This window comes from Ovis aries, chromosome 1 (genome assembly GCF_016772045.2).
Source record: "Ovis aries strain OAR_USU_Benz2616 breed Rambouillet chromosome 1, ARS-UI_Ramb_v3.0, whole genome shotgun sequence".
NCBI lineage: Eukaryota > Metazoa > Chordata > Mammalia > Artiodactyla > Bovidae > Ovis > Ovis aries.
In genome coordinates, this window is record NC_056054.1 from 172,291,930 (window position 1) to 172,308,462 (window position 16,533).

Sequence of the window (16,533 nt, forward strand, 5' to 3'; positions counted from 1 at the left end):
CTCTCTTTTCAAGTTGGTATTTAAAATTAGTAAAAACTCTCAACCATAAAAAAAATAAAATGATATAATGGTATTTATAGCAACATGGATGAACCTAGAAATTATCTAAGTGAAGTCAGACAGAGAAAGGTAAGCATCATGTGATAGCTAAAAATATGATACAAATGAATCTATTTGTAAAACAGAAAAAGACTCACAGACATAGAAAACAAACTTATGGCTACCAAAGGGGAAAGACAAGGGGAGAGATAATTTTGGAATTAGGGATTAATAGACATGAACTACCATATAAAAAATAGATAAACAACAAGGACCTACTGTACAACTCAGAGAACTATATTCAATATCTTCTAATAACCTATAATGGGAAAGAATTTGAAAAGAATATATATATATATATATATATATATATATATATATATAACTAAAATCACTTTGCTGAACACTTTAATATACCATTATAAATCAACTTTAATTAAGTTAATAATAGAAGCAGTTATCAGAACAACCCTCCAGAATACAGGAATGGGTTGCCATTTCCTCCTCCAGGGGATATTCCAGACCCAGGGATCTAACCTGTATCTCCTGCATTGGCAGGAGGATTCTTTACCACTGAGCTGTCTGGGAAGCCCATCTGAAAATCCTAACAGTACCTGTTCCATAGGGCTGTAGTTGTAATCAAGAGAGAAAACAGATTAACTGCTTAGCCTAAGTAAGCACTTGCATAATCAGTTTTTAGTAAGTGGTGGTAGCTTTTAATTACTGTTATTACTGTTACACATCCTTTACAATCTTGTCTCATAACATCCTGGCAACTAAACTTACAACTCATGTTCATCTGCCATTTTCAAAACAGTTTCACAATTTTTGGTTAGTATGTTGCCTTTGTCTATAATTTCTTTCTTCACAACTTTCACACCATTCTTTATGTAAACTCCTGACATATTTTTTAAGGATTCAAACCAGCTATTACTTCCTCTAGCAAAACTTGACAAGGTAGAGTTTCAGACTTCCTGAATTGTGCTACAATAGCCCTTAGAAGTATTCATCTCTTATGCTCCTCATGTTGTATCATAGATATTAAGGGGAGTCTGTCCCTCCCAATATTACAGAGTCTGTCCTTTCTGCCAAATTAAAGCAAAAGTTCTATTTACCATTTCTGATACTTGGATCATTTCCTAACACATTGGGTAGTAAGTAAACATTTAATCAATGAAAGTAAATTAATGAAATTGTACAATTTCAAAGTCCATTTTCATTCTAGTTTTGGCTCCAATAATGAAGAAATACTTTATATCACACTAATCTTCCCACTAAGAAAAACTATAAACTCTGAATCAAACTTTTAAAAGATAACAACTATTTGAAAGCAGTAGGGAATACCCAAAGGCTGAAATTGGAAGTGATGCCACCAAAAAGCAAGGGCATTACATTGAGTGAAGATCTATTTTTATATGTTTATTCCCCCCACCTCCACCCCGGGGCATTTCCTTGTCTGCATGGCTGGTCAGCTGAACTCAAGCAAAAATCCAAAGTGTCATTGGTTTGAATTCTTAGAGGATGGCACTCAGGGCTGTTAGTATAGCTGGAAATTGAAGGGGAAAAGTGCCAGAAAGGAGACAGGCACAGAGAGAAAAGCCCCGAAATCTCTAGCATTGGCTTAACATTTAAGTTACACAGATATAGGACAGACTCCCAAAATCTAGCACCAGGGAAGATTTGTAAAGATATTTCAGCTGATGTCCACAACAAAGACAAAAGATACGAAGTTTTAATTCTGTTGTGTTAGAAGACATTGATGAGCAGCTTGGGCATTCCATTAAAGCCCCAGGACAGTTAAGCCTTAAGAGAAAAGATATCAGCCCTAGACTAAACATAACCTTAAGACTAAGAGCAAAATCAAAACAAGCCATCCTTCCATATGAAACTATCCAAATGAAACCAATACTTCATATACTCAGGGTCTATCTTTAATTGCTAGAGCAAAATCAACAAGATAATATAACATTCAGTATCTATAGTATATTATCCATGATACCCAAAGCATAATAAAATTACTAGACATACAAAGAAACAGGAAAATGTGATAACATAGTCCATGGATAACTGAATCAATCAAAATAGACCCACAAATGAAAACAAACTGCCATGGATTTCACTTATGGGTAAATTTCTATTTAAAGACAAGGAATATTATCAGAAATAAAGAGCGGTACTTTCTAATGACAAAAGTTTTAATCTCATCAGAAATCCATCACAGAGCCTCAAGATACCTATTATACAACAGGCAGAACTAAAAGGAGGAAAAAATGACCTAAAATCTAATGAGATATTTTAACAGTCCTTTCTAGTAATTGATAAAATAACTATTTTAAAATATCTATAATACAGAATACTTGAACAATACCATCAACTCTCTTGATTTAATTTATATTTAGAGAACTTTATGCTCATCTGTGTCATGTATTCTTCTCACATGTGGGTGGAACAGTTACCAAAATAGACCATATGCTGAACTATACGCCTTAATACAGCTCAGAAGAATAAACTCTATAGGGACTTCCCTGGTGGCTCAGACGGTAAAGCGTCTGTCTACAATGCGGGAGACTTGAGCGTGTGTAATGTGATGGCAAGGGAATTAAATCAAAAGTCAATAATCATAAGTTACCTGGAAAAGTTCCAAATATTTAGAAATTAAGCAACATACTCCAAATAGTTATAGGTTAAATAAGAAATACCAAGATAAATGGCCAACCTAGATAGCATATTGAAAAGCAGAGACATTACTTTGCCAACAAAGGTCCATCTAGTCAAGGCTATGGTTTTTCCAGTGGTCATGTATGGATGTGAAAGTTGGACTGTGAAGAAAGCTGAGCACTGAAGAATTGATGCTTTTGAAGTGTTGGTGTTGGAGAAGACTCTTGAGAGTCCCTTGTACTGCAAGGAGATCCAACCAGTCCATTCTGAAGGAGATCAGCCCTGCATGTTCTTTGGAAGGAATGATGCTAAGGCTGAAACTCCAGTACTTTGCCCACCTCATGTGAAGAGTTGACTCTTTGGAAAAGACTCTGATGCTGGGAGGGATTGGGGGCAGGAGGAGAAGGGGATAACAGAGGATGAGATGGCTGGATGTCACCGTCCATATCACCAACTCTATGGACATGAGTTTGGGTGAGCTCTGGGAGATGGTGATGGACAGGGAGGCCTGGCGTGCTGCAATTCATGGGGTCGCAAAGAGTCGGACATGATTGAGTGACTGAACTGAACTGAAGATAAATTAGAAAATATTTTGAATGAAATGCAATTAAAATAAAATACAAACAAATTAAAAATAGAACTACCATTTGATCCAGCCATCCCACTCCTAGGCATATATCCAGAGAAAACCATAATTCAAAAAATACATGCACCACAATGTTTATTGCAGCACTATTTACAATAACCAGGACATCAAAGCACCCTAAATGTCCAACAACAGAAGGATAGATAAAGGAGCTGTGGCACATGTACAAATGGACTATTATTCAGGCATTAAAAGAACAAACAGTGCCATTTCTGGCAACATGGATTGCCATTCTGAGCAAGCCAGAAATGGAAAAAAAATATCATGTGATACCGCTTATATGCGGAGTCTTTTAAAAAGGGGTACAATAAGCATATTTACAAAACAGAAGTCACAGCTGTGGAAAACAAACATGGTTACCAGAGGATAAATGTGGGGGGAGAGATATACTGGGAGACTGGAATAGACATATATCAGTTCAGTTCAGTTCATTTGCTCAGTCGTGTCCGACTCTTTGTGACCCCATGTATCACAGCACGCCAGGCCTCCCTGTCCCTCACCATCTCCCAGAGTTCACCCAAACCTACAACCATCAAGTCCGTGATGCCATCCAGCCATCTCATCCTCTGTTATCCCCTTCTCCTCCTGCCCCCAATCCCTCCCAGCATCAGGGTCTTTTCCAATGAGTCAACTCTTCACATGAGGTGGCCAAAGTACTGGAGTTTCAGCCTTAGCATCATTCCTTCCAAAGAAATCCCAGGGTTGATCTCCTTCAGAATGGACTGGTTGGATCTCCTTGCAGTCCAAGGGACTCTCAAGAGTCTTCTCCAACACCACAGTTCAAAAGCATCAATTCTTCAGCGCTCAGCCTTCTTCACAGTCCAACTCTCACATCCATACATGACTACTAGAAAAACCATAGTCTTGACTAGATGGACCTTAGTTGGCAAAGTAATGTCTCTGCTTTTGAATATATTGTTTAGGTTGGTCATAACTTTTCTTCCAAGGAGTAAGCGTCTTTTAATTTCATGGCTGCAGTCACCATCTGCAGTGATTTGGAGCCCAAAAAAATAAAGTCTGACACTGTTTCTACTTGGAGAAGGCAATGGCACCCCACTCCAGTACTCTTGCCTGGAAAATCCCATGGACGGAGGAGCCTGGTAGGCTGCAGTCCATGGGGTCGCTAGGAGTCGGACACGACTGAGCGACTTCACTTTCACTTTTCACTTTCATGCATTGGAGAAGGAAATGGCAACCCACTCCAGTGTTCTTGCCTGGAGAATCCCAGGATGGGGGAGCCTGGTGGGCTGCCATCTATGGGGTCGCACAGAGTCGGACACGACAGAAGCAACTTAGCAGCAGCAGCAGCAACTGTTTCAACTGTTTCCCCATCTATTGCTCATGAAGTGATGGGACCAGATGTCATGATCTTCGTTTTCTGAATGTTGAGCTTTAAGCCAACTTTTTCACTCTCCTCTTTCACTTTCATCAAGAGGCTTTTTAGTTCCTCTTCACTTTCTGCCATAAGGGTGATGTCATCTGCATATCTGAGGTTATTGATATTTCTCCCGGCAATCTTGATTCCAGCTTGTTCTTCTTCCATGAAATAGATAACTAATAAGATCCTGCTGTATAGAACAGGGAAGTCTACTCAGTGCTTTTTAATGGCCTACAAAAGAAAAGAATATTAAAAAATGCAGAGTGAATAGTGTGCATTTAGCACTATGGAGCCATTACTCTACGTTTCAACAGTAAATTTGTTTTCTCAGTCTTCAAGATAACAAACCTCCAAAAGATTTTCTTTCTTTTTCAGCCTATGATTCCAAACCTTATTCACTGAGTATAAAAAAGATAAATACTACCTCTTTTTCCATCTTTTTCATATAGTTTTTCCTTCTATTTCATACAAGAGTTGTCCCTGCTCCTATATAATATTAACTCCTCCACTTAGCTCCCATCACCTCTCATTTGCTCAACACTTTCTTTTCTTTTTTTCTGCATTATCAATGTACACTTTAAGCTTACATTTTCCTTCAGTTATCACTCCAACATGTTTCTCTTTGTTTCAAACACTTTTCCAAAAAAAATGGTTTTTTTTTAAACATTTTCTAGTAAATCCATCTATATCTACCATTTAGTCTTAAAACTACTCTAATTTGGCTTTCTTCCTTACTTCTCCATTGAAATTACCTTAATGATTGCTAAATACCTCCTTATTGTCCAGTCTACAGGAATGCAAAAGTAGGAAGTCAGGAAACACCTGGAGTAACAGGCAAATTTGGCCTTGGAATACAGAATGGAGCAGGGCAAAACCTAATAGAGTTTTGCCAAGAGAACTCACTGGTCATAGCAAACATTGTCTTCCAACAACACAAGAGAAGACTCTAAACATGGACATCACCAGGTGGTCAACATCAAAATAAGATTGATCATATTCTTTACAGCCAAAGATGGAGAAGCTCTATATAGTCAGCAAAAACAAGACCGGGACCTGACTGTGGCTAAGATCATGAACTCCTTGTTGCCAAATTCAGATTAAATTGAAGAAAGTAGGGAAAACCATTAGACCATTCAGGTATGACCTAAATCAAATCCCTTATGATTATACAATGGAAGTGAGAAATAGATTTAAGGGACTAGATCTGATAGATAGAGTGCCTGATGAACTATAGATGGAGGTTTGTGACACTATACAGGAGACAGGGAGCAAGACCATCCCCATGGAAAGCAAATGCAAAAAAGCAAAATGGCTGTCTGGGGAGGCCTTACAAATAGCTGTGAAAAGAAGAGAAGCGAAAAACAAAGGAGAAAGGAAAGATATAAGCATCTGAATGCAGAGTTCCAAAAGAATAACAAGGAGAGATAAGAAAGCCTTCCTCAGCAATCAATGCAAAGAAATAGAGGAAAACAACAGAATGGGAAAGACGAGAGATCTCTTCAAGAAAATTAGAGATACCAAAGGAACATTTCATCCAAAGATGGGCATAATAAAGGACAGAAATGGTATAGACCTAACAGAAGCAGAAGATATTAAGAAGAGGTGGCAACAATACACAGAAGAACTGTACGAAACAGATCTTCACAACCCAGATAATCACGATGGTGTGATCACTCATCTAGAGCCAGACATTCTGGAATGTGAAGTCAAGTGGGCCTTAGAAAGCATCACTATGAACAAAGCTAGTGGAGGTGATGGAATTACAGTGGAGCTATTTCAAATCCTGAAAGATGATGCTGTGAAAGTGTTGCACTCAATATGCCAGCGAATTTGGAAAACTCAGCAGTGGCCACAAGACTGGGAAAGGTCAGTTTCCATTCCAATCCCAAAGAAAGGCAATGCCAAAGAATGCTCAAACTACTGCACAGTTGCCTTTGACTGTGTAGATCACAATAAACTGTGGAAAGTTCTGAAAGGGATGGGAATACCAGACCACCTGACCTGCCTCCTGAGAAACCTATATGCAAGTCAGGAAGCAACAGTTAGAACTGGACATGGAACAACAGACTGGTTCCATATAGGAAAAGGAGTGCATCAAGGCCGTATTGTCACACTGCTTATTTAACTTATATGCAGAGTACATCATGAGAAACACTGGGCTGGAAGAAGCACAAGCTGGAATCAAGACTGCTGGGAGAAATCTCAATAAACTCAGATATGCAGATGACACCACCCTTATGGCAGAAGGTGAAGAGGAACTAAAAAGCCTCTTGATGAAAGTGAAAGAGGAGAGTGAAAATGTTGGCTTAAAGCTCAACATCAGAGAACTAAGATCATGGCATCTGGTCCCATCACTTCATGGGAAATAGATGGGGAAACAGTGTAAACAGTGTCAGACTTTATTTTTTTGGGCTCCAAAATCATTGCAGATGGTGATTGCAGCCATGAAATTAAAAGACACTTACTCCTTGGAAGGAAAGTTATGACCAACCTAGACAACATATTCAAAAGCAGAAACATTATTTTGCCAACAAAGGTCCGTCTAGCCAAGGCTATGGTTTATTCAGGAGTCATGTATGTATGTGAGAGTTGGACTGTGAAGAAGGCTGAGCACCTAAGAATTGATGCTTCTGAACTATGGTGTTGGACAAGACTCTTGAGCATCCCTTGGACTGCAACGAGATCCAACCCGTCCATTCTAAAGGAAATCAGCCCTGCGTGTTCTTTGGAAGGAATGATGCTAAAGCTGAAACTCCAGTACTTTGGGCACCTCATGCGAAGAGTTGACTCTTTGGAAAAGACTCTGATGCTGGGAGGGTTTCGGGGCAGGAGGAGAAGGGGACGACAGAGGATGAGATGGCTGGAAGGCATCACTGACTTGATGGACGTGAGTTTGGGTAAACTCCGGGAGCTGGTGATGGACAGGGAGGCCTGGCGTGCTGCAGTTCATGGGTTCACAAGGAGTCAGACACGACTCAGCGACTGAACTGAACTGAATGGAAACTCTGTTATTGTTAGTTCGTGTCACAGGCAACACAGCTGATGAAGCTCCCCCTCTTCAGGTTTAAGACTTCATATTCTTCTAACTTTTTTTTTGTGGCCCTTTAGTTTTTTACTGTGTAAAAGATTCTTACACAAAATATTGGAGCACTCTAGGGACTGGTTTTGAGCTCTGCTCTCTTCTCTAACAATATTTTCCTCCTGGGTGATTGTATTTCCATCGATTTGAATAGCTCTAAATACTACGACTCCAAAATTTATACCTCTGTTTCCTTCCCATCAGCACCACACTAATGCATTCATTTGTCTACTTGACCTTTTCACTGTGATTTACAATAGGCATTGTTGGCTTTTGCTTATCTTCAAGACTTATTGAAAATGTTAACTTGTTAGATAAGTCAGCCTACCTAAAATTCTAATTTCTATCTAAAATCACCCTACTTCCTTTACTGAGAATTGTTTATCACAGTTTGAAATAAGCTTATTTATTCTTTTATTTATTTGCTTACTGTTCTATTCCCTTTATAGAATACAGTCTCCTTGATGGCAAGGATTTTGTCCATCGTATTTGCTTCCATATACTTAGCACCTAGGAGTATATTTAACGTACAGAAGAAATTCAGGAATACTTGTTCAATGACACTTAGATAACATTCATGAACTGAATTCTAGTATTCATCAATTCAACTATTCTAGTCAGAGTTCTATTGACTCATTAAACTGGCGCATTTACAGTACATGTAGTAAGGTTAGAACTCACCTATATGCATCACATTGCAGCATTCATCAGTAGTAAATGCCATTGGTTACTAACTCCCTATCTTCCCACGTGCGATGTGGTAGGAAGGGTTATTTTTAAGCAAAGTACAGATGGTTTGTAAATTGCTTATTGATACTTATTTAGGCTACATTGCTTTGGTTTATTTGCTTAGGTAATCATATTTTGTAAGTTATTAGGCTCTGCTTTTACAGTGAAAGTAATTCTTTTTCATTTATATGCTTCAATCTAAGGGTTTGGAATTGGTTTTAATATCAGTCAAGGTAATTGAGGTGAAAATTAACTTCTGCATATACTTTTTAAATTTTATTTTAAATTGGAGTATAGTTGATTGATAATGTGTTATATTCAGGTGTACAGCAAAGAGATTCAGTTATACAAACACATGTATCTCCTCTTTTTCAAATTATTTTCTCATTTAGGTTATTGCAGAATATTGAGCAGAGTCCCCTGTTCTATACAATAGGTCCTTGTTAGTTATCCATTTTAAATATAGCAGGGTATACATGTTAATCCAAAACTCCCAATCTATCCACTCTCCCCACCCTTACCCCTCTGATAACCAACCATAAGATTATCCTATAAATCTGTGAGTCTATAAGTTCATTTGTATCATTTATTGATTCCATATATAAGTGATATCATAATATTTGTCTTTCTCTGACTTACTTCACTTAATATGCAAATCTCCAGGTCCATCCATGTTGCTGCAAATGGAATCATTTCATTCTTTTAATGGCTGAATGATACTCCACTGTATATGAACCATATTTTCTCTGTCCTTTCATCTGTCAATAAACAACTAGCTTACTTCTACCTCCTGGCTATTGTAAGTAGTGCTGCAATGAACACTGGGGTGCATGTATCCTTTTGAGTCATGTTTTTCTCTGGATATATGCCCAGGAGTGGAATTACTGGATCAAATGGGATCTCTATTTTTAGTTTCTTAAGGAATCTCCATACTGTCCTTCATAGTTACTGTACCAATTTACATTCTCACCAACAGTGTAGGAGAGTTCCCTTTCCTCTACACCGACACTAGCATTTACTGTGTGTATTTTTTGGTGGTGGCCATTCTGACGGTTGTGAGGTGATATCTCACTGAAGTTTTATTTACATTTCTCTAATAATTATTAATGTTGAGCATCTTTTCATGTGCCTCTTGGCCATCTGTATGTCTTATTTTGAGAAATGTCTATTTAGGCCTTCTGCCTATTATTTTATTTTATTTTTTAAATACTGAATTGCATGATCTGTTTGTAAATTTTGGAGACTATTGCCTTGTTGGTCACATTGCTTGCAAATATTCCTCCTTTCTGTGGGTTGTCTTTTTGCTTTTGTCTATAGTTTCCTTTGCTGTGCAAAAGCTTTTGAGATTAATTAAGTCCCAGTTGTTTATTATTGTCTTATTTATAACGATTACGTAAGACCAAACATGAAGACTATACAACAAATAAGAGAAATTTTCTCAAATTACTTTCTATTTGAACACATATGATGACAGAGACAACAAATGCTGCCAAACATATTCACACAAAGAAACATGGTTTTCATTATGCAGAGACATACTTTTCTATTTAAAGCAACTGGCCTTAGACAAATGGATAAGGAAGTTGTGGTACGTATACACAATGGAATATTCCTCAGCTATAAATCAGAATGCATTTGAGTCAGTTCTAATAAGGTAGATAAAATTAAAACCTATTATACAGAGTGAAGTAAGACAGAAAGAGAAACACCAATACAGTATACTAATGCACATATACGGAATTTAGACAGATAGTAATGACAACTCTATACGCAAGACAGCAAATGATACACAAAGGTAAAGAACAGACTTTTGGACTATGTGGGAGAAGGCAAGGGTGGGACGATATGAGAGAATAGCATTGAAACATGTATATTACCATATGTAAAAAAGATGACCAGTGCAAGTTTAATGCATGAAGCAAGGCATTCAAAGCTGGTGTTCTAGGACAACCCAGAGGGACGGGGTGGGGAGGGAGGTAGGAGGGGTGTTCAGGAAGATGGGACACATGTACACCCATGGCTGATAAATGTCAATATACGGCAAAAACCACCACGATACTTTAAAGTAATTAGCTTCTAATTAAAATAAATAAATTAATTTAAAAATTAAGTATCTGGCCTTATATTACAAATTTAAAAGATGATACAATGTCATCAAAGATCCTAAAACCAGTTTTCTATTTAAATGAGGGAGGGGACACATGTACACCTATGGCTGATTCATGTTGATATTTGGCAGAAAACAACAAAATTCTGTAAAGCAATTATCCCTCAATTAAAAGAAAAAAATTTAAAAAAATAAAGTAAAATAAAAGTCCTGCCCTATTAAAAAAAATAAATAAAAATAAATGTTCCATATTTTATTTCTCTCAACTTTATAAATTGCATGTTCTGGTTACAATTGATTACTTTGCTATTAGTAATGAATTTGAATAAAGTGAAACATGACCTAAGCAAATATGCTAATTAAATAGGAAATAAAAACGAATCCTCCTGTGCTGACGAGAGTAGAACTGGACTTTTTTGGTTTTGCATTTTGTTTTCATTCACTGGCAGTCTGTTTGGCATCTCACACATAAACTAGCTGGTGAATAATAACAGTCTAAAAATATGTGTTTATTGCTTCCCAGAAGAAAATAAAGGAATATCTGAAAGTATGAGATTCAGAAACTATCAGTTCATTTATTCTTCATTTCACATTCTATATTTTTCATTTTGTAAGTTCTGACTTTATGAAGAGGGTCTTTAATATTCTACATAATTTCTACATTTGTATCAACTTATCGAAATCTATGAAGTTAACAATTATGTAGACCATCAACTTCGAAACATTAAAAAAAATTCACTGAACACTGACATTAGGGAGATGGCCCAAGATTTGAAAGAGATTTGGGATATAATAGAATGGAATATAAACCAGCTTTAATTTTTTAAATTTATACCATGATCAATACAGTCTTTTTTTATTTCAATGATTTCTCCATCTACATGAGTCAAAACGAGCAGAAAATATAGTGTGTGCTACCCTGTACCAAATTCCATTCTATGAAAATAAGGCATAAATATGGTTTCTATGGGCTTTCCAGGTGGCTCAGTGGTAAAGGATATGCTTGCCAAGTAGGAGAAGCAGATTTGATCCCTGGTTCAGGAAGATCCCCTGGAAGAGGAAATGGCAACCCACTCCAGTAATCCTGCCTGAGAAATCTCATGGTTAGAGAAGCCTAGCGGGCTATGGTCCATGGGGTCGCAAAGGAGTCAGACACCACTGAGCAATTAAACAACAATAACGAATGATTTTTTTGCATAAATAGAATTGCTTCTGAAGAGGGCATATCAAGGAAACAGATTTACCACTGAGCTAACCTTGTAATCTGACCTCTCCTCATTTTTCTAGTATTATTTTTGAATTTCTCTGCTTTTCCACTCAATGCCTTAATCTTATTGAACTAATTTTTGTACCTGAACAATGTTCTTATCTCTACCTTCTTGCAAGCAGTTATTGCTACCTGACCCAGTGCACTCTCAACACACTCCCAAATCTTCAACATAACCCACTTTTTCCTGGTCCAGTTACCCCTACTCTTAAGCTCAGATGTCATTTCCTTCTATGTTTCACTCACTGCTAGCCTGAGTCAGATACCCCTCAAGATATTCCATGCCAGCCTTTCGCTCATGGCATCAAGTACATGCTATTTTAATCTTCTAGTTACTGTTTCTGTTTCTCCTGACCAGAAGGCAAGAGAGTATCTCATACATGTTTATTCTGATCTTCAAATTGTTATGTAACTGCCTAATACTTGGTGATAGGTATATAACAAATGATTAATGAATGAGCTCACATGCCTAGATGACAGCACATGTGGTGACCAGGTAAAGGAGAGCAACTAACAACTCATCCAGGAGGAAATGAAATTAATTAAACATGCTTTGTTTACTATACAAATCAAAGCAGTAGAAATTAAGACAAATCTATCTTCAGCTGTTTATTCAAATAAAAATTATATTAATGGCATTACTCAATGAGAAGAACTATAAGATGAAAATGGTATAAACACATATTACTAGTAGGAATGTAAATAAGAAATCGCTTTTGTAAGAATTATAGTAATTAGCACCAAGAAACATAAAATGTTCATAACTGTTTGATGCACTTTGTTTATCCTCAACAAAGGAGCCAAAAGAAGAAAATCTTTCATCTCCAATCCAAGCCTCAACCCTGAGTTCCAGACACATCTACCCAGATGCCAATTAGACAGCTCAACTAGGGCAGGTGGAAGCACTCAAACTCAACATGTTTAAAATTAAACCCATTGAAAAAAGAAAGAAAAAAACCCCTTGGTTCTTGGGTATAAGCCAAAGTATATTCCTTCATAGTTAACAGAATCACCAGCCACTCAGGTATTTACAATAAGAAACCTGGGAACTTTGAATCTGTCCTCTCTACTTAATGGGCTTCCCTTGTGGCTCAGCTGGTAAAGAATCCACCTGCAATGAGGGAGACCTGGGTTCAATCCCTGGGTTTGGGACAATCCCGTGGATGAAGGGAAAGGCTACCCACTCCAGTATTCTGGCCTGGAGAATTCCATGGACTGTAGGGTCCATGGGGTCGCAAAGAGTTGGACACGACTGAGTGACTTTCACTTTCTCTCCCTAATAGGCTCATCCAGTTAAACACAGAGGCTTCTCCGCTTTACCAGTTCCTCTTCTACCATCTCCTCCATGGGTCCCTCACTTGAATTGCTTCAACTGTTTCCATTCTTGGCCAATCAGTTTTGCCTAGTACAAACCAAAACATCCTTCTAACATATAAATCTTGTTGTGTCACTTTCCTGCATAAGTATTTTCAATGTTTTCTTATTGTTATTGCATATTCCTCCTTAAGTTGGCTTAAAGGCAAACTGTTGTTCAGGCTCTCCTTTACTTCTTATGTTATGTGCTAATCAGGTTCTCTAGTTCTTCTGGGCTCTTACATTTGATCTATTTCCTCTGATTGGAAGTGTTCTTCCCACCCCATCTCTCCTTCTCCTGACTAGTTCCTACTGACTATATTTTGGCTTAAATATTACTTTCTCTGAGAAACCCTGGCAGACAATATTCCCTAGCACCATGTATTCTTCCTCTTATAGCATTTGTGACAATAAATAAACATGGTAATTAATAATGAGCTAACTTCCTGGCTTACTAGACTCCAGGAAAGTGAAAGTGAAGTCGCTCAGTCGTGTCCGACTCTGCGACCCGTGGACTGTAGCCCACCAAGCTCCTCCATCCACGGGATTCTCTAGCAAGAATACTGGAGTGGATTGCCATTTCCTTCTCCAGGGGATCTTCCTGACCCAGGGATCAAACCCAGGTCTCCCACATTGCAGCCAGATGCCTTAACCTCTGCAGAAGGCAGGCATTATTCCTAACCTGCCTGCCAATGTATTTCTTAATGCCTAGTACACTAAGAGCATAGAAAATATTTTTAGAATAAATGAATAATGCAGTCACCAAAAAAAAAAAAAAGATTAGATCAACAACAAAAGCAATCACAACCAGTGCTGAAAATGATATTGATAAATGGATATGTGTGTATTTTTGGTTGAAATGTGAACTGCCACAAACTTTCAGATTAAGTAACCTAGCAACATGTACTACTTTTTTAAAGAAACATCTCCACTTTCCTTGGAGCTGTAATCTTGGCAGTTTTGGAAATCTATCATGTAGACATCAAACCTTCAGTATATAAGGCCCTACGCACAAAGCATTTATGAAAGCATTATTTATAGTGGTCAATAAAATAGAAAATAAAAACAATAACAAAAATACTAACTCTTGAAACATGTTCATCATTAAGAAAAAGGATGAACTAATAGTGTACAAATAATAAAGCCTCATATGATCACATGTGATAGCATTACAGCTATCATACATAGAAGATATGTCTACATTATTGACTTGGAAGGATGTTTCAAGATATATTGTCAAGTGAATAAGGCAAGTTTATATGAGAAAAACAGGAACAATATAAAAAGTCATATGAATAAGTACATATACATACATGCATATAGAAATACACAAAATAATTCACAAACTATTGTCATTAGTTATCATAAAGAGTACAATTTGGCAAGAATAGAAAAATATTTTCAATATTCCTCATAAATTTCCATATCATTTGACTTACTATAATAACCTAATGGAGGGGATAGATGCAAGAATAAAATAAACTATTAAAATTAAAAAGGTTGACAATTCTTTTTCAAGTATCTTGAAATACATATTTTTGTGATATGTATTTTAAAAGTTGGGAACCTAAAATGATGTCTTACAATTTTCTTTAAGTTTATCAAACCTGGATTCTTACATTTCTTTGGTCATTTGTTTATCAATATCTCATTTCCATAGTGCTCCATATATTCCATCAGACCCAAACCTCAGTCCTGCTAAATTCTTCCCCTGACTCCTCTTCTTTGGCTTGAATGCCTGGTCCTGACCATTCTTCCTCCCCTGGAGTCTCTCTTTATTATAGACATTTATTTTCACACTTTTTCATACCTCAGGTTACAGAGGTGGAGCCCATGTTTTTCCCTTTTGCTGCTTTTACAATTTACTTCTTATTCTTGTAAAAGAACAGCAAATAAAGGAAAGAGAGAGAGATACCACTGATATGCCAACTGTAGCCCTAACTACATTTTTCACTAGTAATGTGAATATGCAGTTACTCACCTCTATCACTTGTCTGTTTTGCTGACATATTCCAAACTGCAATATTGGTCCTCTTCTGTGACTTGACTTCCTTTTACTCTGGTCTCCTATACGTTCTTCGCAATGTAACTCTGTAGCACCTCCCACTATAGTAGTCAGACTTTAATTCCCCACATAATGTTTTGCTTTGTCATATGATTCACTTTAGCTAATAAAATGGAGGCAGATAAAATATATGCCCTGCTTGACAGGAGCTTTGGTGTACTTATTTAATTTGGCATGGACATCTGTACTTCTGCCCATCTGCTTTGAAAAGAACATATCTGGGGTAGCTACTGGTCACATGGAACAGACTTGTACCAGATGATTGAGGTGAGCCCATGAGTCCTCAGTCTACCTGCAGAATCATGAGTGATAAAAATAAATGCTTGTATTTCCTGAGATTATTGTTACATAGCATTACTGCAGCAAACTAATAATCTAATACATCATCCTGGGTTTCAAAGGTGGGCTAGTGGCAAAGAACCTGCCTGCCAGTGCAGGAGAAATAAGAGACTAAAGTTTGATCCTTGCGATGGGAAGATACCGTGGAGAAGGGCATGGCAGCCCACTCCAGAGTCCCATGGACAGAGAAGCTGTAGGGAACTAGGTTTAAAGAAGGTTGAGAAGTGCTTGCAAACAAGACTCTCAACCAGGGCTGAACATTCTTGCAAATGAGATGTTCAGCTAAAAATCCTATTTGTTCCCATGGGAAAAGAACATTGCTTGCACACAAGGATGTTTCTCTGATTCCTCAAAAAGAACAGACCTTGGGACAAAACAGATTCTAAGTTGATAAAGAAGTTCCCCAAAACAAAGTCTTAGCTGCAGTAAATAAGCCAAGATAAAGGTTATCTCGCCCTGCGCCTGCGCACTGTATAGTCTCTGAATCATAGTGCTTGGCAGCTTGCCCTGTAGGTTGTTGTGCAAGGGATATAAAATAAAGCAGCTGTAAGAAGCAAGTGTTAAAATATAAAGATTTAAACCACTCTGCAGTGTTGGTGTGTCATTCCGTCGCCGGCAGAAGCCTTACGGGTGACAGTTCACAGGACTACAAAAAGTTGGACATGACTGAAGCAACTTAGCACACATACAGACCACCCTAGTCCAGTGCTTGACTCTCATTTGGTCTCATGTTGCAATAGCCAATTTCCAGCAGTCCTCTGCAGTAATCAGCATACAGCATCAGAGTGGATATTTTAGAAATACAAATTCAATCATGTCACAACCCACTAGGAACTATCTAGTAGTTTCCTGTTGTACTAGAATATAATCCAA

General features: G+C 37.6%; 1 long non-coding RNA gene across 1 annotated transcript; it reads right to left on the reverse strand.

Annotated features, from left to right (window-relative positions):
- Positions 1–3,401: 3,401 nt before the first annotated feature.
- LOC132657691 (uncharacterized) lies at positions 3,402–15,851 on the reverse strand. Its single transcript, XR_009596211.1, has 2 exons — positions 15,238–15,851; positions 3,402–4,952 (listed from the first exon to the last, which is right to left on the reverse strand). It is a non-coding gene; the product is annotated as an uncharacterized LOC132657691 (long non-coding RNA).
- Positions 15,852–16,533: the final 682 nt, after the last annotated feature.